The 21,612-nt window shown below is 42.8% G+C and overlaps 1 non-coding gene across 1 annotated transcript; it reads left to right on the forward strand.

The window, feature by feature from the left end:
* The first annotated feature begins 4,285 nt into the window (after positions 1-4,285).
* LOC115932191 (U6 spliceosomal RNA) lies at positions 4,286-4,389 on the forward strand. The gene has a single exon (XR_004068513.1). It is a non-coding gene; the product is annotated as a U6 spliceosomal RNA (small nuclear RNA).
* The last annotated feature ends 17,223 nt before the right edge of the window (positions 4,390-21,612 follow it).

Here is a 21,612-nt window from a genome sequence, read left to right on the forward strand (position 1 = left end):
TTATTTTTTTTAGTAGAGATGGGGTTTCACCATATTGTCCAGGCTGGTCTCAAACTCCTGACCTCAGATGATCCTCCCACCTCGGCCTCCCAAAGTGCTGGGATTACAGGTGTGAGCCACCACACCTGGCCTGCATGTTCTTAAGAATTAAATACAGGAAATGAAAGTAGACCCTTATTTCATACCATATATAAATATCAACTCAAAATGGGGAAAAGACTTATATGTAAGACTGGAAACAGTAAAACTACCAGAAGAAAACAGGGGGAAAGCTCCATGACATTGGTCTGAAAAATGGTTTTTTAGATATGAGCCCAAAAGCACAGGCAACAAAATCAAAAGTAGACAAACAGAATTGCATCAAAATAAAAAGCCTCTGCACAGCAAAGCAAAAAATCAACAGAATAAAGAGACAACCTATCCAGTGGGAGAAAATATCTACAAACCGTACATCTGACAAGGGGTTAATATCCAAAATATATAAGGAACTCTTAACAACTCAATAGCAAGAAAGCAAACGACCTGATTTTAAAAATGGGCAACAGGCCAGGTGCAGTGGCTCATGCCTGTAATCCCAGCACTTTGGGAGGCCGAGGCAGGTGGATCACTTGAAGTCAGAAGTTTGAGACCAGCCTGGCCAACATGGTGAAACCCCATCTCTACTAAAAATACAAAAATTAGCCGGGCGTGGTGGTGCGTGCCTGTAATCCCAGCTACTGGGGAGGCTGAGGCAGGAGAATCACTTGAACCTGGGAGGCAGAGGTTGCGGTGAGCTGAGATCATGCCATTGCACTTCAGCCTGGGCAACAAGAGCAAAACTCCATCTCTAAAAAAAAAAAAGAGAAAATAGATTTTACGTGCTCTTACCACACACAAAAAATGATAAGTACAAGAGGTAATACATATGTTAATTAGCTAGGTTTAGCCATTCCACAATGTATACATATATCAAAACATCATGTTGTACCCTATAAATATATGCGAGTTTTATTTGCCAATTAAAAAAAATAAAAACAGACCAAGTCAGGAGAAAAAGTTAAAAAAAGGAGTTTGTACTATTAACTTCACCAAGGCGTCAGAGGAGACATAGTATTTTAGTTCTGAACTTAAAAATATGTGAAACTAGGGGTTATAGAAATAAATATTTAGCCATTTTCCTAGTTGTCTTTTTGTAAAGGTTAACAGTTTCATACTGAATTAAATTTAAAATGAACATATTTAATCTATTTGTTAAATAATGTAAAGAAAAACAAAAATATAATGAGGAGAGAAATGGAAGGTATTTTTAAAAGACCAAAATGGAACTTCTTGAGATGAAAAATATAATATCTGAAATGGAAAATACACTGGATGGAACTTCTGCCTCTGGGAGGATGGGGTAATGTACTTTGACCACTCCTAGAACAACCATAAACCCTGGAAATTATTTATTAAACATAAGAAGACTTTGAAAGGTGGAGAAAAGAAAGCAGACTGGATAGAAACCTCAAGACCCAAGAAACACCACAGTGGTGAGTTCTCCGAGTTTTCTTTTTGCTTCATTTATTCCACACTTGGAGCTGAAGAAACCAGCAACCAGGAAATGTCAATGGGCACAGACCAAAAAGAAAAAGAAAAGCTCCAACAAAAGCCTGTTTCTGCTAGCCAAAGGCAAGGGGCAGTCTGCAAGACAGGAACTTTTAGCCATGCTACAGGGTGCCTAGATTAAACTTTATTCTGGGTGGTCTGTGAGGTGTTTCTGGATGAGATTAGCTTTTGAATCCATGGACTCAGTAAAGCAGATTACTCTCCCCAGTGTGAGTGGACATCATCCAATCTGTTGAGGGCCTGAATAGAACAGAAAGGCAAAGGGAGGACAAATGTCCCTGTTTTGCTTCCTACCTGCCTACTTGAGCTGCGACATCAATCTTCTCTTGCTCTTGGACTGGAATTTATACCACTGGCTCCCTTGGTTCTCAGGCTTTCAGACTCAGACTGGCATTACACCATGGACTTTCCTGGGGCTCTAGTTTGCAGATGGCAGATCATTGGGTTTCTCAGCCTCCATAATCACATGAGCCAATTTATACATATATTCCATTGGTTCTATTTCTCTGGAGAACTCTATTACCGTGGCCCTACCCCAACCCATGCCAAAACTAAGTGGGAAACCTAGACTTCCACTCTCTCAAGGTTGTAACAGGCCACCCCAATACCCTTACTAGAGTGGTGTCACACAAGGCCAAGTAGGGAACTGGGACTTTTGTCCCAGCCAGCCAGTAATGAGCCCTCCTCTCTGTGTGCATGATGGCAATAAAGACCGTGGTGTCAGTGGGGAACCTGGATATCCATCTGGCAGAAATGAGGTACCCCTCTGCTTTTCTGCTCAGTTGGTATCAGAGGAGGCCTAGTAGAGAGTCAGGACTTTAACCATCACCCAGAGGTAATGAGGCCGCCTCTACCACAGTATCAGTAGACACCATGTGGGGCTGGAACAAGCAGCCCTATCCAGCAGTAAGGAGGAGACCTGTCCCGCTTGAGTATCAACAGAGGTACAATGGGAAATCTGAACTTCTGCCTTCACCTGGCAGCAATGAAATGACACCCCCTCTCATGCCAATGCAGTGACAGACAAAGTTAGTTAAAACAAAAGTTTTAAATTAAGATCCAAAGTCTTATAACATAATACAAAAATGTCCAGATCTCAAACTGAATGAAAAAAGACAATAGAGGTCAACACTGAGATGGCAGCTATATTAGAATATCTGACAAAGATTTTAAAGCAGCTATGATAGAAATGCTTCAAGAAGCAGTTATGAACACACTTGAAAAAAGTGAAAAACTATACAACTTCAGCGAAGAAATAGAAAGTATAAGGAAGAACCAAATAGAAATTTTAAAACTATAAAATACAATAAACAAATAGAAAAGCTCAGTGGATAGGCTCAATGCCGGAATAAAGAGAACAAAGGGAAGAATCAGCATACCATAAGGTAGAACAATAGAAACTACTCAGTCTGAACAACGGAGAAAATAGAGTGAGAAAATGAATAGAGCCCCAGGGACCTGAGAGATGGTAACAAGAGATCTAACATTCCTGTCACTGGAGTCCCAGAAGAAGAAAAAAAGAAGGCAGGGCTGAAAAAGTACACCAAGAAATAATGACTGAGAACTTCCCAAGTTTGTCAAGAGACATAAACATAGTGATTCATAAACATAGTGATTCAAAAAGATGAGGAAGGCCGGGTACAGTGGTTCACGCCTGTAATCTCAGCACTTTGGGAGACAGAGGAAGGCAGACTGCTTGAGGCCAGGAGTTCAAGACCAGACCGGGAAATATGGTAAAACCCCATCTCTAAAAAAAACCAAACCAAAAAAAAAACAAAAACAAAAAAAAAGAACCACACACGCAAAATATTAGCCAGGTGTGTTGGCATGCACCTGTGGTCCCAGCTGTGAGAGGATCACTCAAGCCCAGGAGGTCAAGGCTGCAGTGAGCTGTAATCACACCACTGCACTCCAGCCTGGGCAACAGAGTGAGTCTCTGTCTCAAAAAAGAAAAAAAAAGAAAAAATGCTGAGGAAACCTCAACCAAGATAAACCCAAATAATCTGTGCCAAGACACGTTAAAATTAAACTTCTGAAATCAGACAAAGAAAAAAAACTCTTGAAAATGTCACTATAAGGAAACAAACAATTGAGTGACAATGGATTTCTCATCAGAAATCATGGAGGCCAGAAGGGATTGGTACAATATTTTTCAAGGGCTGAAGGAAAATAGCAGTCAACTCAGAATTCTATACCCAGAAAGAAATAGAATTCTATACACAGAAAGAAAAATCCTCCAGGAATGAAGAGGAAACTAAGACATTATCAGAAGTTTTCTTAGGAAAGCAAAAAGAGTTTGTCACCAGTAGACCTACTCTAAAAGTGGCTAAAGGAGATTCTCTAAACGGAAAGGAAACAATGAAAAAAGAAATCTTGGAACATTAGGAAGAAAAGACACAGTTAGCAAAAAATATCGGAAAATCAATAGACATTTCTTCTATTGAATTTTCTAAACTATGTTTGACAGTTGAAGCAAAAATAACACTTTCTGATTTTATTCTAAAGGTATGTAGAGGGAATGTTTTTAGAAATTATAAATTAGAGAGGGAAAAGGGACAAAGAGAGGGTTTCCATACTTCACTCATACTGGTAAAATAATGACAGCAGTAGGCTATAATAAGTTATGTGTATATATAATATAATACCTGGAACAACCAATAAGAAAGCTATACGTATATACTCAAAAACACTGTAGAAAGTGCTCACTTCAGCAGTACATATATTAAAATTGGAATGATACAGAGATTAGCATGGCCTTTGTGTAAGGATAACATGCAAATTTGTGAAGCACTCCATATATTTTTTAAATGCCATAGATAAATCAAAATAGAATTCTAAAAAATGCTCAAGTAATCTTTAGGAGGTAGGGAAAAGAAAACAAAGAAACAAAAATCGGAAAAAAACAAACCAAAACAAAAAATGGCAGACTTAAGCCCTAACATACCAATAACTACATAAAGATTAGTAGAATGAATTAAAAAGCATGACCCAAACTATGTACTCTCTACAGGAAACTTACTTTAAATATAATGATATGGGCAGGCTGAAAGTAAAAGGATGGGGAAAGTTATATCATGCAGACATTAACCAAATTAGCTGGGCTTGGTGGCAGGCACCTGTAACCCAAGCTATTCAGGAGGCTGAGGCAGGAGAATCACTTAAACCTTGGAAGCAGAGATTGCAGTGACCCGAGATTGTGCCGCTGGACTCCACTCTGGGTGACAGAGTGAGACCCTGTCAAAAAAAAAAAAAAGCCACAAGTGGAGGCTCACACCTGTAATCCCAGCACTTTGGGAGGCCAATGCAGGCAGATCACTTGAGGTTAGGAGTTCGAGACCAGCCTGGCCAACGTGGTGAAACCTCATCTCCACTAAAAAATACAAAAATTAGCTAGACGTGGTGGTGGGCGCCTGTAATCCCAGCTACTCAGGAGATCGAAGCACAAGAATCACTTGAACCCGGGAGGTGGAGGTTGCAGTGAGCCAAGATGGTACCACTGCACTCCAGCCTGGGTGATGGAGTGAGACTCTGTCTCAAAAAAAGACAAACATTAACCAAAGGAAAGCAAAGCGGCTATACTAATAACAGGTAAAGTAAACTTCAAAGCAAAGAAAATTATCAGAGACAAAAAGGATCATCATATAATGATAAAAAGGGTCAATCCATCAATAAGACATAATGATCCTGAATGCATATGCACCAAACAAAGGAGCTGAAAAATGTGTGAGGCAAAAACTAATGGAACTCAAAACAGACATAGACAAATCCACAATTATATTTGGAGACATCAACACCCGTCTATCAAAAATGGATAGAACAACTAGACAGACAATCAGCAGGTATATGGAAGAACTCAACAATATCATCAAACCAACAAGACCTAATTGACATTATATAGAACACTACACCCAACAACAGCAGAGTACACATTATTTAATGCTCTCACAGATCATATACCAAGGTGGACCATATCCTAGACCATGTAACAAATCTCAACAAATTAAAAAGGATTACGCTATACAATATGTTCTCTGACAACTATGGAATCAAATTAATAATAGAAAGATAGGAGGGGGCGGGAGCAGTGGCTCACGCCTGTAATCCCAGGACTTCAGGAGGCCAAGGCGGGCAGATCACCTGAGGCCAGAAGTTCAAGCCAGCCTGGCCAACATGGTGAAACCCCATCTCTAATAAAATACAAAAATTAGCCAGGTGTGGTGGTGGGCACCTGTAATCCCAGCTACTCGGGAGGCTGAGGCAGGAATTGCTTGAACCCGGGAGGCGGAGGTTGCAGTGAGCCAAGATCACACCATTGCACTCCAGCCTAGGTGTCAAGAGTGAGTAAAACTCCGTCTCAAAAATAAATAAGATAGGAGGAAAATTTTCAAATACTTATAAGTCAAACAACACACTTAGTAAAAACCCATGGGTCAAAGAGGGAGTTTCAAGGAAATTTTTAAAAAATACCTTGAATGCCCTGAGTGCAAAGGCACAAACCTGAAGTCTCAGCTTCTCAGGTGGCTGAGGCAAGAGGATTGCATAAACCCAGGAATTCTACTGGATGATTTAAGAAAAAAAAAAAAAAGAGTTTTGAAATACATTGAACTGAATAAAAATGAAAACACAACCTATCAAAATTTCTGTCACACAGCTAAAGCAGTGCTGAGGGAAAAATATGGCATTAAATGTATACATTAGGAAAATCAAAAACTCCAACATCAATAATCTAAATTCTCAACTCAAGAACTTAGAAAAAGAAAAGCAAACTAAACCCAAAGCAAGCATAAGCAAGGAATAATGAAGATACCAAAAAGAACAGGAAATCAATGAGATTTATTTTTTAAAAACCAATGAACAAAATCAATAAAACAAGTAACTGTTTCTTTGGAAAAAAATTATTAAAATTGGCAGGCCACTACCAAAACTGATGAAAAACAAAAAGATACAAATTACCAATATCAGGAATGAAACAACATATCACTATAAACATCAAAAGGATAAGGGAATACCATGGATCTATACACTTAAATTGACAGCTTAGACAAAATGGACCAAATCGAAAAACACAAATACCACAATGAACACAATATAAAATGTATAATTTAAATAGCTCTGTAACTATCAAGGAAATTAAATTCATAATTTAAAACTTCTCCCACCCCCTAGGAAAGGAAATCTCCAGGCCCAGACAGTTTCACTAGAGAATTCTACCAAATGTCTAAAGAAGAATTAACACCAATTCTACGTAATAGAAATAGAGGAGGAAAGAACACTTCCCACTTCATTTTATGAAGCCAGTATTACCCTGAGGGGGAAAAAGACAAAACAGTATAAAATAAGTACAAACCAATATCTCTCATGAGTATTGATGCAAAAAGCATTAACAAAGTATCAGTAAATAGATCTCAGTAATGTATAAAAAGCATTACACACCATACCCATCTCATTCCAAAGATGCAAGGCTGGTTCAATATTAAAAAATCAATCAATGTAATCCATCCTATTAAAACTCTAAAGAAGAAAATCACAAAATAAAATCAAGTAATGCAGAAGACTCATTTGACAAAATAACACTCATTTGTGATTTAAAGAAAAAAACAACTCTCAGAAAAATAGGAATACAGAGAAACTTCCTTAACTTGACAGAGTACCTGTAAAAAGCTTACAGCTAACATTACACTTAATGGTGAAAGTCTGAATGTTTTTATATTCAACATAGTGCTGAGGTAGTACAAAGGTACTACCTCAATTCAATGAAAAGGTACTACCTCAATTCAATTTAAAAAAATCAATTCACTGGAGGAAAGCTAGCCTTTTCAACAAATGATGTTGGAGCAACTGGACAGCCATAGGCAAAAAATGAAACTCGATCTAAGTCTAATACCTTCTATAAAAATTAGCTCAAAATGGCAAAAGACTTAAATGTAACACGTAAAACTATAAAACATATTTTTAAAACAGAAGAACACTTTCAAATTCTAGGATTAGACAAAGAGTTCTTAGACATGATACCAAAAGCACAATCCATGAAAAAAAAAATTGAGATTTTGGACCTCTCAAAATTAAAAACTTTTGCCCTTGGAAAGCCCATGTGAAGAGGGTGAAAAGACAAGGTACTGGGAGAAAATATTTGCAAATTACATATCTAACAAAGGACCAGTATCTTCAGTATATTAAAAAAGAAACCCTCAAACTCAACAGTAAAAACAAAACAAAACAAAAAAAAACTGCCTGTAATTCCAGCACTTTGGGATGCCAAAGTAGGAGGATCACTTGAAGCCAGGAGTTGGAGAACAGCCTGGATAACATAAGGAGACCCCATCTATACCAAACATTTAAAAATTAGCCAGGTGTGGCAGTGCACACCTGTAGACCCAGCTACATAGGAGACTGAGACAAGAGGATCACTTGAGCCCAGGAGTTCCATGTTATAGTGAGCTATGATCGTGCCACTGTACTCCAGCCTGTGCAACAGAGTGAACCCCTATCAAAAAAACAAAACAAACAAACAAAAAACCCCACAAACAATCCACTTAGAAAATGGGCAAAAAACATGAATATACATTTCACCCAAAAGAATATTCAAGCATATGAAAAGATGTTCAACATGATTAGCTATCAGAGAAATGTAAATTAAAACTACAATGTGTTACTACACACCTATCAGAATGGCTGAAATAAAAAATAGCAACAGCACCAAATCCTGCTAAAAATGCAGATAAACTGGTCATACATTGCTGGTAGGAATGCAGAATGGGGTAGGAACTTTGAAAAAGAGTTTGGCAATTCCTTACAAAGTTAAAACATGTACTTACCATTTAACACAGCAATCCTATTCCCAGGTATTTACCAAAGAGAAATGAAAAGTTACTAATGATATGTGAAAGTTCATTGGAGTTTTATTCATAATAGTCCCCAAATGAAAACAATCCAAACATCCATCAACTGCTGCAAAAACAGTGGAATACTACCCAACAAGAGAGGGAACAAATGATATGTACAACAGTGATAAACCTAAAAGTATAATGAAAGAAGTTGAACACAAAAGACTACATGCTATATGATTCCATTTATGTGAAATTCTTAAAAAGCAAGACTATAGTGGCAATTTATCAGTGGTTGCTAGGGGCCAGAGCTGAGGATGGGAATTGACTGCAGAGGGTAATGAGCAGCGGTGTCCTGGGAAATGTTTAACAACTGGCTCTTGGTGGAGAGGGAGCCTGGTTTGTAGCATTTGCTGATTTCCATGGTGTAAATACCCCTCCATTGCCAATTTCAAATTACCGATGTGACATGACCGAACATTTAGTAGAGAAGAAAGGCTAGTTAACAGCTGAATCTCCCAAGGTGGCATAAGTGGGATCCAGCGCACCACTGTCCACAAGGAAATTTGGGGGCATGATGGAAATGTTGCATATCTTGTGTTAATGGCTGAACAACTGTACATATCTGTAAAACTCATTAAAGTATATATTTAAAATGGGTGAATTTCAATGTAGGTAAATTGTACCTCAATAAAGATGAATTTTTTTTTAAGCTGAGCGGGTGCAGAAACAGTAAGGAATTGTAACTTTTTATCAGGGTGGCTGCCCTCCACCTCCTAATCATCCATCCTTAATTTCTTTTTTTTTGTTGTTGTTGTTTGTTTTTTAATGCATTGAACAACGTATTTGTTGAGTGCCATCTATCTTGTCCCCAGGAAGCCATGCTCTATTAATGATCGCCAAATTTCTCTGCTGGTCAGACCCTGGCTACCTCTCCAAACTTTCTGCTCAGCACAATAATTCTGCTACTTTGACTCTGGCATCCTATTGTCCCTCTGCTACTAGTAAGCCCAGCTCTGTGACTGTATACCCTATGTCAGCCCTGGCCTACAGAGAACAGCTAACCCTGAGCTTCTCTTACCAGCACATTCTTCATCACTTCAAGAAATTGAGTATTCTTTCCACGCCCAGCCTCGCATGCCCACTCTTTTGAGCCTTTTAAAGAAAGTGAATATTCTTTGGGATGTCTGATGAAACATAAGCATTTGGTGAGTTTTCTGACTTTACATATTAATTCTAGCATACCCACTCTTTTTTTTTTAAATAGAGATGGGGTCTTATTATGTTGCCCAGGCTGTGCTTGAACTCCTGGGCTCAAGCAGTCCTCCTACCTCAGCCTCCCAAAGTGCTGGGATTACAGGCATGAGCCACCACGCCCGGCCTAGCAGGCCCACTCTTTTGAGCCATTTAACACCTCTTCCACTATATGCCACAGCACTCCTCACACGCCTACTTCACTTAATGTGGGCCATGACTTTCTCCAAGCTTCCCAGAGCCATCCCACTGTAACCAAAACAGGTTCAGTTGCTTGCTGCTTACAGAGTCCAATTAACAAAAGCAAGGTCTGGTATAAAGAAAGCGACTTTTTATTCCAAAGCTAGCTTAGGGGAAGAAGGTATAGCCTCCGGCTTTTAGGGTACCACTTCGCTTTTGGAGCAGAAAACAGGTGCTTTTAAAAGGGGACCTGGCATGCTGACATGAATGGCATGCAGGGCAAGAAGCAGGCAGCTGGGGTGCCTGCATACTCGCTTTGGTGCCTTGTCTACTGGGTGGCCGAGCTGGTGACTACTGGCACCTTCATGGGCAGGACTAGGTTGCCAAAGCAGCCAAAAACTCTCCAGGTGAGAGAGTCTCATAGCAGGCATACATTGGCTTGTAGATGGACTTGTAGGTTGTCTCTTCAGGTAACCTCCTGCTTGGGTGAGAGTTCTGCTCTGGGACTTCTAAACACACAGTTAGATGAACTTGCTCTGTAGGGAGTGTCTGGTGAAGAGGAGGTAAAAGGCTATAACTGCATTTCTAAATGTAGTTATAGGGGAAAAGCAGAAAAGAGAAAAAGAGAGAAAAAAGTAAACTATCTCTTGGAAAATGGGGTACTCAGTTACACTATCAGAATGTTAGCAACATCTCTTAGGGTCTTTGTCAGAGTACTAAATCCCATATCCTAAGAATGGGCTCCCATAGGCCAGGCGCAGTGGCTCATGCCTGTAATCCCAGCACTTTGGGAGGCTGAGGCGGGGCGGATCGCGAGGTCAGGAGTTTGAGACCAGCCTGGCCAACACGGTGAAACCCCGTCTTTACTAAAAATACAAAAATTAGCCGGGCATGATGGCAGGCATGTGCCTGTAATCCCAGCTACTCAGGAGGTTGAAGCAGGAGAATCGCTTGAAACCGGAAGGTGGAGTTTTCAGTGAGCTGAGATCACACCACTGCACTCCAGCCTGGGCAACAAGAGTGACACTCTGTCTTAAAAAAAAAAAAAAAAAAAAGAATGGGCTCCCATATCCATACACTCTCCCTTATCAAACTTTATGTCCCACCCTCCTTGATCCAACACCCTCAGAATCCAGTCCCATACATCTCCAACCTGTATTTGCTAGTTAGGTCCTCTTGAACCTCCAGGGCATGGTGCATTTTTTCTCTTAGGGGAATCTTAGCTGAGTTCTAAAAGTACTTAATCCTAGTTATTGGTTTGCAGATCAGGAGAGGAGGTGGGGTAGGTTTTGAAGGGAACCTGTGTGGTCTTGCAAGCCAGAGGCTTCTCTAACATCCTTAAGCAAGGAAGTAGTGATAGCCTTTACCAGGAACAAGTGGGCACTTTTGCAGGCTCAAAAGATGGAGAATTTAAAAATTCAAGATTTTTTAAAGCATTAACCCAGCTGCCCCCACTCCTATGTCTCAGGGTCTCACTCCTTCTTGCCAGTGTTAAGAATTCAACCTTCTTTGGAGCCCTGCTACTCTTACAATTAAATATTGGACCTTATTCTCAATTTTGGGGGGCCTCTAGATACAAAAGATAAAAAATGTCTTTTAAATTGCTAAGGAGGGCCTTGGGCTTTCACTCTTAGCCTTTATTTGGTGATCAATCACCCTCAACCTTTCATTGCCTTTGTCCAATGCATTGATTGCCTCCAGCTAGCCATCCAATTCCATTGTCTTTATAAAACCTGATATATTTATCAGACCTGATATATTTCCCCCACTAAGCATTGCTTTCCCCCAGGATCACATCCCAGTTCAGCACTAGTGAAAGCTTTGACAGTTGCACTGATACCTTGCTGGGGAATCTCCATGCTCCACCTACTGCCACTGGCCCTCCCTGCCAGCGGCCAACAGGTATTTCCAGTTTAGAATCTCATTTTAGAATCTGCTTCCTCAGCACTCTTGGCACTGACTGTCAGGCTGGGTTCCTCGGGAAACATACTCTCAGATGGAGATTTGAGTAAAAGAAGTTCATTGAGTCGTGCTCTCAGGATCAACAACACTGGGAGAAAATGAAGGCCTTAGAACTGGACAGCAGGAACTCAGGAACTGTTGTGGCCCTGCAGAGTTGTCCCCCACTGAGACAAGGAAATCAGAATCATGCAGGGGAATATACTTCCACATTGACCAGTAGATGCAGACTGTCTTAGGAAGGCGCATAATCTTGAATGAATTTTCACTTAAGGGTAACTCCTGGAGGAAGCCCAGCTGGGAACTGTCAGTCACCCAAATTCTTGGAAATGCTGGTGCAACCGAGAACTGTCAGTCACCCAAAATTCCCAGAAGTGCTGGGGGGAGGACAACGATGAGTGCTTCAGTCCTGATGGGGGTGGGTATCTGGGTGGCACAACAGTATGCACTATAGTACCTTTTTTTCTTTTCTTTTTCTTTTTTTTTTTTTTTTTTTTTTGAGACAGAGTTTCACTCTTGTTGCCCAGGCTGGGCTGCTATGGTGCAATCTTGGCTCACTGCAACCTCCACCTCCTGGGTTCAAGCGATTCTCCTGCCTCAGCCCCCTGAGTAGCTGGGATTACAGGCATGCACCACCACAGCCGGCTAATTTTTTGTATTTTTAATAGAGACGGGGTTTCACCATGTTGGTCAGGCTGGTCTCGAACTCCCAACCTCAGGTGATCCACCCATCTTGGCCTCCCAAAGTGCTGGGATTATAGACGTGAGCCACCGTGCCTGGCCTATAGTACCTTTAAATATGAGAATGGAGATATATTTTTTGATACTTCTCACCTAGATAAGTATTTTTTAGATATTTCTTACAGCTCTAAACAGCTACTCTTTCTTCCTAGTTGGTTTGGTTGTGGAATTTCACAAGGTTACTTTACCATGTTACTTTGCCATTGAAGGGGCATCACAGAGGAAAAGAAATCATATAGTTTTGTATTTCAAAGCCAAACAGACATTGTGTTTGGATTTTATTCAAGATTAGTCCTGGCTAGGTGTGGTGGCTCATGCCTGTAATCCCAGCACTTTGGGAGGCTGAGGCAGGTGGATCACGAGGTCAGGAGATCGAGGCCATCCTGGCCAACATGGTTAAACCCCATCTCTACTATAAATAAAAAAATCAGCTGGGCATGGTGGTGTGTGCCTGTAATCCCAGCTACTCAGGAGGCTGAGGCAGGAGAATCGCTTGAAACAGGGAGTCGGAGGTTGCAGTGAGCTGAGATCACACCACTGCACTCCAGCCTGGCAACAGAGCGAGATTCCATCTCAAAAAAAAAAAAAAAAAAAAAAAAAAAAAAAAATTTGGCCTAACGCAGCTATAGCTATTGTATTAGTCTGTTCTCACATTGCTATAAAGAAATACCTGAGACTGGGCAATTTATAAAGAAAACAGATTTAATTGGCTCACAGTTCCACAGGCTGTACAGGAAGCATGGCAGTATGTGCTTCCAGGGGGGCCACAGGAAGCTTCTAATCATGGCAGAAGGCACAGTTGGGGAGAGCATCTTACATGGCAGAAACAGGATCAAGGGTGGGGAGAGGTGCTACACACTTTTAAACAACCAGCTCTCACAAGAACTCACTATCACAAGAAAGGCACCAAGGGGATGGTGCTAAACCATTCATGAGAAACCCTCCCCTGTGATCCAATTACCTCCCACCTGGCCCACCTCCAACACTGGGGATTACAATTTAACATGATATTTGAGTGGGGACACAGATCCAAAAATATCATTCCACCCCTGGACCCTTCCCAATTTCATGTCCTTCTCATGTTGCAAAATACAATCATGCCTTCCCAACAGTCCCTCAAAGTCTTAACTCCTTCCAGCATTAGTCAAAAGTCCAAAGTCTATCTGAGACAAAGCTAGTCCCTTTGACCTATGAGCCTGTAAAATCAAAAACAGATTTGTTACTTCCAAGATACAATGAAAGTATAGGCATTTGGTAAATATTCCTGTTTGAAAAGGGAGAAATTGGTCAAAAGAAAGGGGCTGCAGGCCCCACACAAGTCTGAAACCGGGCAGGGCAGTTATTCAATCTTAAAACTCCAAAATCATCTCCTTTGACTCCATGTCTCACATTCAGGGCACACTGATGCAAGAAGTGGGCTCCCAAAGCCTTGAGCAGCTCTGCCCCTAAGGCTTTGCAGGGTTCAGCCCCTATAGTTGCTCTCATGGGCTGGCATTGAGTGACTGGAACTTTTTGAGGTTGAGGGTGCAAGCTGTCAGTGGCTCAAACATTTCAGGGTCTGGAAGGTGGTAGCCCTCTTCTCATAGCTCCACTAGGCAGTGCCCCAGTGGGGACTGTGTCAGGGAGCTCCAACCCCACATTTCCTCTCTGCACTGCCCTACTAGAGGTTCTCTGTGAGGGCTCCACCCTTACCAGCAGGGTTCTGCCTGGACATCCAGACTTTTCCATACATCCTCTGAAATCTAGGCAGAGGTTCTCAAGTCTCAGCTCTTGCACTCTGTGCACCCACAGGCTTAACACTACATGAAAGCCACCAAGGCCTAGGGTTTGCATCCTCTGAAGCAGTGGCCCAAGCAGTACCTTGGCCCCTTTGAGCCATGGCTGAAACTGGAGTAGCTAGGACATGAGGAGTAGTGTCCCAAGGCTACGCAGGGCAGCAGGACCCTGGGCCTGGCCCCTGAAACCATTCTTCTCTCCTAGGGCTCCGGGTGTATGATGGGAGGGACTGCATGTGGAGGTCTCTGAAATGCCTTCAAGGCATTTTCCCAATTGTCTTGGATATTAGCACTTGGTTCCTTTTTACTTATGCAAATTTCTGTGGCCTGCTTGGAATTTCTCCCCTGAAAATGGGCTTTTCTATTCTACCACATGGCTGGGCTGCAAATTTTTCAAAAACTTTTATGCTCTACTTCCCCTTTAAATGTAAGTTCCAGTTTTACATCATTTCTTTGCTCATGCATATGAGACAGGTTGTTAGAAACAGCCAGTCCATATCTTGAATGCTTTGTGGCTTAGAAATTTCTTCCACCAGATACCCTAAATCATCATTCTCAAGTTCAAAGTTCCACAGATCCCTTACGGCAGGGGCACAATGCCACCAGATTGTTCACTAACATATAACAAAGGTGACCTTGCTCTAGTTCCCAATCAGTTCCTCATCTCCTTCTGAGACTTCATCAGCCTAGACTTTTTGTCCATATCACTATCAGCATTTTTGTCACAACAATTTAACAAGTCTCTAGGAAGTTCCAAACTTTCCTTCATCTTCCTGGCTTCTTCTGAGCCCTCCACACCACACTCATCCAACCTCTGCCAGTTACCCAATTCCAAAGCTGCTTCCACATCTTCACGTATCTTTATAGCAACGCCCTACTCCTCAGAACCAATTGTATGTATTAGTCTGTTCTCACATTGCTATAAAGAAATACATGAAGGCCAGGTGTGGTGGCTTATGCCTGCAATCCCAGCACTTTGGAAGGCCAAGGTGGGTGGATCACAAGGTCAGGAGTTTGAGACCAGCCTGACCAACATGGTGAAACCCTGTCTCTACTAAAAATACAAAAAATTAGCCAGGTGTGGTGGCATACACCTGTAATCCCAGCTACTCAGGAGGCTGAGGCAGGAGAATCACTTGAACCCGGGAGGCAGAGGTTGCAGTGAGCCAAGATTGCGCCACTGCACTCCAGCCTGGGCAACAGAGCAAGACTCCATCTCAAAAAAAACAAAAAAAAACAAAAAAAAACAAAAAAAAACCTACCTGTGAGCAGGTAATTTATAAAGAAAAATTGGCTCATGGTTCCATAGGCTGTACAGGAAGCATGGCAGCATCTGCTTCTGGGGAGGCCTCAGGAAGCTTCTAATCATGGCAGAAGCAAAGATGGAATGAGTATCTTACATGGCAGGACCAGGACCAATAGAGAGTAGGAAGGTGCTACACACTTTTAAACAACCAGATCTCATGAGAACTCACTATCATGAGAACAGCACCAAGGGGATGGTGCTAAACCATTCATGCGAAACCACTCCCTAATCCAATCACCTCCCACCAGGCCCCACCTCCAACATTGGGAATTACAATTTGACCTGAGATTTGGGTGGGGACACAGATCCAAAACATATTAACTATTGAATACATGTAATCAAGAATACACTGTACATCTTACATTTTACTTTTGAAACTGTACTGTGATTATCTATGTATCTATGTATCTGTCTTCACTCACTAGACCATGAGTTCCTTGAGGAGTGTGTCTTATTCCCAAAACTTTGCATCTTGAGTACATAATACGCCCTAATATTTGTTGAATGAGTGAATAAGTGAATGAATAAATGAATGAATAATCAATTTACAAGGTTTCTCTTCAGATACTTTAAAGAAGTAAACATTGAATGGGTATGGTGGCTCATGCCTGTAATCCAAGTACTTTGGGAGGCCAAGGTGGGCAGATCACTTGAGATCACAAGTCTGAGACAAGCCTGGCCAACATGGTGAAACCCCATCTCTACTAAAAATACAAAAATTAGCTAGGCATGGTGGCACATGCCTGTAATTCTACCTGCTTGGGAGGCTGAGGCATGAGAATCACTTGAATGCAGGAGGCAGAGGTTGCAGTGGGCTGAGATATCACCACTGTACTCCAGCCTATGGACTCCATCTCAAAAAAAAAAAAAAAAAGAAGAAGTAAACGTCTAAGGTACTCATTGAAGCAGCACTGCCCAGGGCTAAGGCCCTGGTCTTTGTAACATCTAAAGAACTTTCTATTACAGGAATCTGTGTGTTTGTTACTATTTTCCCACTCCCAGCCCAGCCTTGTTTCCTCTTCTCTCCCTCCTGCTGACATTCCACTCAGGCCTTGAGCAGGCATTCTCCAAACAGCATGTCAACTCTGCAGACATGCCCAGGAGAGGGCAGCAGAGACCAGTCCAGCTAGACTGAGAGTGGCCTGCTTTCCAGACATTGCCCTTCCTTCCCACCCCGTGGACACAGCAAGGCAACCACACACTGAGGCAATCCTTACTGCAAGCCTAGGGAGAGCTACTGCTCCAATTTCAAAGATCAGGAACCTGACACAGAGGGGTTGCTGAAGGTCACTAGGTGGCAAAGCATGCCTGCCTGTAGCCAGCTTATTAGCTCGTGTATTTGCTCTCTGGATATCAGATCCAATCTGAGCAGCAATTCCAAGACACTCCTAACTTTAGCTTAAAAGTAAAATATATCAGAAGAGATGAAAGCGTCCAATTACTGGATGCTCAAGCATCTCCCATTACAAGAAACCACCCTTGACCCTGCTTCCCCCTCCAACTACTGCCCTTTCTCCATTTCCTCTCCCATCCATGCTCCTAGAAAGCTGTCTTCAAGGGCAGTGTATATCTACTTCCATGTCTTCATCTCCCAGTTACCACCAAGTTGACCGCAATCTGACTTCTGCCTACCCCACTGAAGCTATTCATGTTCACATCACCATGACCCAACTGCAAACTCAGTGGAAAACTTTTGGCCAAAATTCATCTCCCCATTTCCCCTGCCCCTACCTGCTTCCCCTCTGTATTAGTGAATGATTCCAGCATTCCTCTTCTTTCCCGTGCAAGAAACCTGGAAGTCATTCTAGAATCTACAACTTCTGTAATAACTCCACCTCATTCAAATTACAGGTCCTGCCAATTCCCCTTCCTAAATATGTCTAGAATTCACCGCCTGTTTTCTTGCCACTGCATATATCAAGGCCTCATCCTGCAGTTCAGTCTTCCAACATCCCATCGATTTATCATTCAGCAAATGCGTACTGAGCAGCTGCACAAGGTCAGGAGATCGAGACCAGCCTGACCAACTTGGTAAAAATACCAAAATTAGCTGGGTGTGGTGGCACACACCTGTAATCTCAGCTACTCAGGAGGCTGAGGCAGGAGAATTGCTTGAATCCGGGAGGCGGAGGTTACACTGAGAGTGCAGGAGAGGGCATACTCTGATTTCAGTTTCTTAAAAGATCATTCTAAAAGATCGCTCTGTCACCCAGGCTGGAGTACAGTGGCTCAATCTCAGCTCACTGCAACCTCTGCCTTCTGAGTTCAAGCGATTCTCCTGCCTCAGCATCCCAAGTAGCTGGTATTACAAGTGTGTGCCACCATGCCCAGCTAATTTTTTTTTGTATTTTAAGTAGAGATGAGGTTTCACCATGTTGGCCAGGCTGGTCTCGAACTCCTGACCTCAAGTAGTCCACTGCCTTGGCTTCCCAAAGTGTTGGGATTACAGGTATGAGCCACTGCACCCAGCCTACAAAAATTTTTTTTAAATTAGTGGTGGCATATACCTGTAGTCCTAGTACTAGGGAGGCTGAGGTAAGAGGACTGTTTGAGCCCAAAAGTTTGAAGTTACAGTGAGGTACACTGTACTCCAACCTGAGTGACAGAACAAGACTGTCTCAAAAATAAATAAATAAAACTTTAAAAAAAGAATTATCCTAGCTGTTACATGGAAGATGGATCAGAAAGTGCAGGTGGGGCAGATGCTGATTTGGGGCTGACCCAGCAGTTTCCCTCCTGTTCCTGGTCTCTGTTGAGGATGGGCCGCAAGACCCTGGTCTGGCCAGTGAGGGAGAGGTGGGAGACCTTCGGAGAAAGCTTGTCTTTGCTGATAAAAAGGGACACAGTCAGCTGGTGCAGCTCTCTGCCCTTCTCCCTGCCTGAAATGTAAAGAGGACACCTGAGAGTGCAGGAGGCCTCACAGCCATGACGGGACAGGCTAAGGCTGGCAGAGTGAGGACAGAAAAAACCTGGTCTGGGTACTTGTCAACATCATTGACCCTTTGACTCTTGCCTACTGCTGAACTTGTTAGGTGAGAAAAATGACCCCGTATTTGTTTAAGTCACTATAAATTTGGTTTTCTGTTACCTACAGCTAAATACATTCTCAACTGAAATAGTGGACAGAGAGTCAGCAAAGAGACCAGGGTAAGAAGCAACTGAAGTGGTGCAGGTGAGAGAAAATGACAGCTTGGACAATTATAAACAAACAAACAAACAAACAAAAACACAGAATCTCACTGTTGCCCAGGCTGGAGTACAGTGGCACGATCTCAGCTCACTGCAGCCTTGACCTCCCAGGCTCAAGCGATCTTCCCATCTCAGCTTCCTGAGTGGCTGAGAACACAGGTGTGCGTCACCACACCCAGCTAATTTTAGTGGGTTTTTTGGGTAGAGTCAGGGTTTCGCCACATTGGCCAGGCTGGTCTCGAACTCCTGACCTCAAGTCTGCCTCAGCCTCCCAAAGTGCTAGGATTACAGGCATGAGCCACCATGCCTGACCAGCTTGGACAATTATGATCGTCTCCCTACAGGTCTTCCCATTTCTAGACTTAGTTTCCCCTAATTTGTCTTCCACGCTATTATACTTTCTCAATGCAAATCTCTTTATAAATTCCCCTCGGCTTACAATTCTTTGCTGACTCTCCATTGCCTACATGATGAAAACCTAACCTCCTTTGCCTAGTACACAGCACCCTTTGATTTGTCCTACCTTCTCATCTGACTTTTCCTCACCACCCCTACCCTTGTACTTCATACATCACCAGGGGGCACGCCACTAGCAAACACCTCCCATGCACCAGGTACTGTCCATTCTTTATCTCTAATCCAAACGACCCGGAAAGGTGGGTATTGTAGGTCTTATAGATGAGAAACCCAGTGCTCAAGGAAGTGAAGTGATTTGGACAAGGCCAGACATCTAGTAAGTGGTGGATCAGGATGTAAACTCTGGTTTGATTTTGAAACAAAAGAGATTCACTATTCTCATTTGCCAAGAAGTCTGAAGGTAGGTGGGTGATTTCTGGGCTGTTTAAGTGCTCAAAAATGCCATCAGGACCCCAGGGTCTCCCCATCTTCCCTTTCTGCTGTTTTAGAGGTCTGGCTTTCACCCTCACACTGATTACCTCATGGTCTTAAGATGGCTGCTCAGGCCGAGTGTGGTGGCTCACGCCTGTAATCTCAGCATTTTGGGAAGCCAAGGTGGGCGGATCACATGAGGCCAAGAGTTTGAGACCAGCCTGACCAACATGGTGAAACCCTGTCTCTACTAAAAATACAAAAATTAGCTGGGCATGGTGGCACATGCCGGTAATCCTACCTGCTCAGGAGGCTGAGGCAGGAGAATCGCTTGAACCTGGGAGGCAGAGGTTGCACTGAGCCAAGATCGCGCCCCCGCACTCTAGCCTGGGTGACAGAGTGACACTCTGTCTCACGAAAAAAAATGGCTGTACAGCTCGAGACATCACATTCAGGTCCAAATCAGAAAGGGAAGGGCTATTCCAACCTAATCTGTTGTCCCCAACTCCGGTTTTTCATTAAGAAAAGCAAAGGTTTTTGTAGAACCCCCAGCACACTTTTACCTCTAGCTTATGAACAAATGGCTGCCCCAAGCTGCAAGAAAGCCCGGGAAGTCAGGGAATGCCATTGTTACGGTTGGCCCAGGTCAAATTCCATCCACTACCTGGGGCTGAATCCACTGCTGCCCTCAACAAACCTGGAGTTCCATTAGCAAGGAAGAAAAGGATAAGGGCGAGCAGGTGACAAACAGGACCTGCCACCACCATCCTGCTCAGCAGAGTGGAAGCACCAAGGTGCTCTTGACTACCCTCTTCCCAGGTCTACCTGGCAAACTTTTTTTTTCTGAGACGGAGTCTCGCTCCGTCGCCCAGGCTGGAGTGAAGTGGCGCGATCTCGGCTCACTGCAACTGCCGCCTCCCGGGTTCAAGTGATTCTTCTGCCTCAGCCTCCTGAGTATCTGGGACTACAGGCGCGTGCTACCTCGCCTGGCTAATTTTTGTATTTTTAGTAGAGACGGGGTGTCACCATATTGGCCAGGCTGGTCTCAAATTCCTGACCGCTTCGGCTTCCCAAAGTGCTGGGATTACAGGTGTGAGCCACCGGGCCTGGCCAGCAAACCCTTTCTAATCCATCACGTGCCAGTTCTCGTGGGATTGACCTCACCCTCCCAGGCAAACCTGGTGCTTTTTCTTCTACCTCCCCTTATATTATGTACCTACTTCCATCAGAGGTATGTAATTGCCAATATAGCAATTGATGTAATGCGACTGCTCATTCAATTATGCAGGCATCATTTTCTCTGCAAATGCTTGCTGAGTTCCTGCTATTTGCCAAAGACTGCTAGGAGTCAGGAATTCAGTAGTGAACCAGTTAGATTTTTAGGTTTGCTCCCTGCCCTCATGGAGCTTTCAGTCAAATAGGTGAGATATTCAGACAGAAAAGAAGCCCATCTCCTCAGACTATAAACAACTCTATGGCGGGACTGTCTTTATGTCTTGCCCCCAGGACATAGCACAGCATCTCACACAAAGCAGATGCCCTATGAACATGTGCTAAATTCATTCTTTACTCAGGAAGGCATTGAAATGTACCTTAAGTGTAAATATTTTAAAAGAAATGCATTTCTTATTTCTGCCAGGAAACCACCCCAAGAATGAACCACTATAGTCTCCCAGTATTAAATCATGTGCTACAGCATCTTGGAGAACACTTCGCTCTCTCCCCACATTGTTCCAGGTCTCTTTCCCCAGGAAAGGTTCTCGCATTGTCTAATCTAACACTCCACATCAGAGATCCTTAGTAGGTGTGTGTTTTTTGCTGAGGGGTTCGTCTGGATTTTCTAAAGAAGGGTATCTTATTGTCAGTGCCATAGCTCCCGAAGTGTGACTCTGAAGGCACTAAAAATAACTCCTCAGGTTCCTATTCCATAGCTTATTATGTGTAGTTTTAATAGTTCTTTAAACACCCT

The sequence above is a fragment of the Gorilla gorilla genome, chromosome 1 (assembly GCF_029281585.2).
Source record: "Gorilla gorilla gorilla isolate KB3781 chromosome 1, NHGRI_mGorGor1-v2.1_pri, whole genome shotgun sequence".
NCBI lineage: Eukaryota > Metazoa > Chordata > Mammalia > Primates > Hominidae > Gorilla > Gorilla gorilla.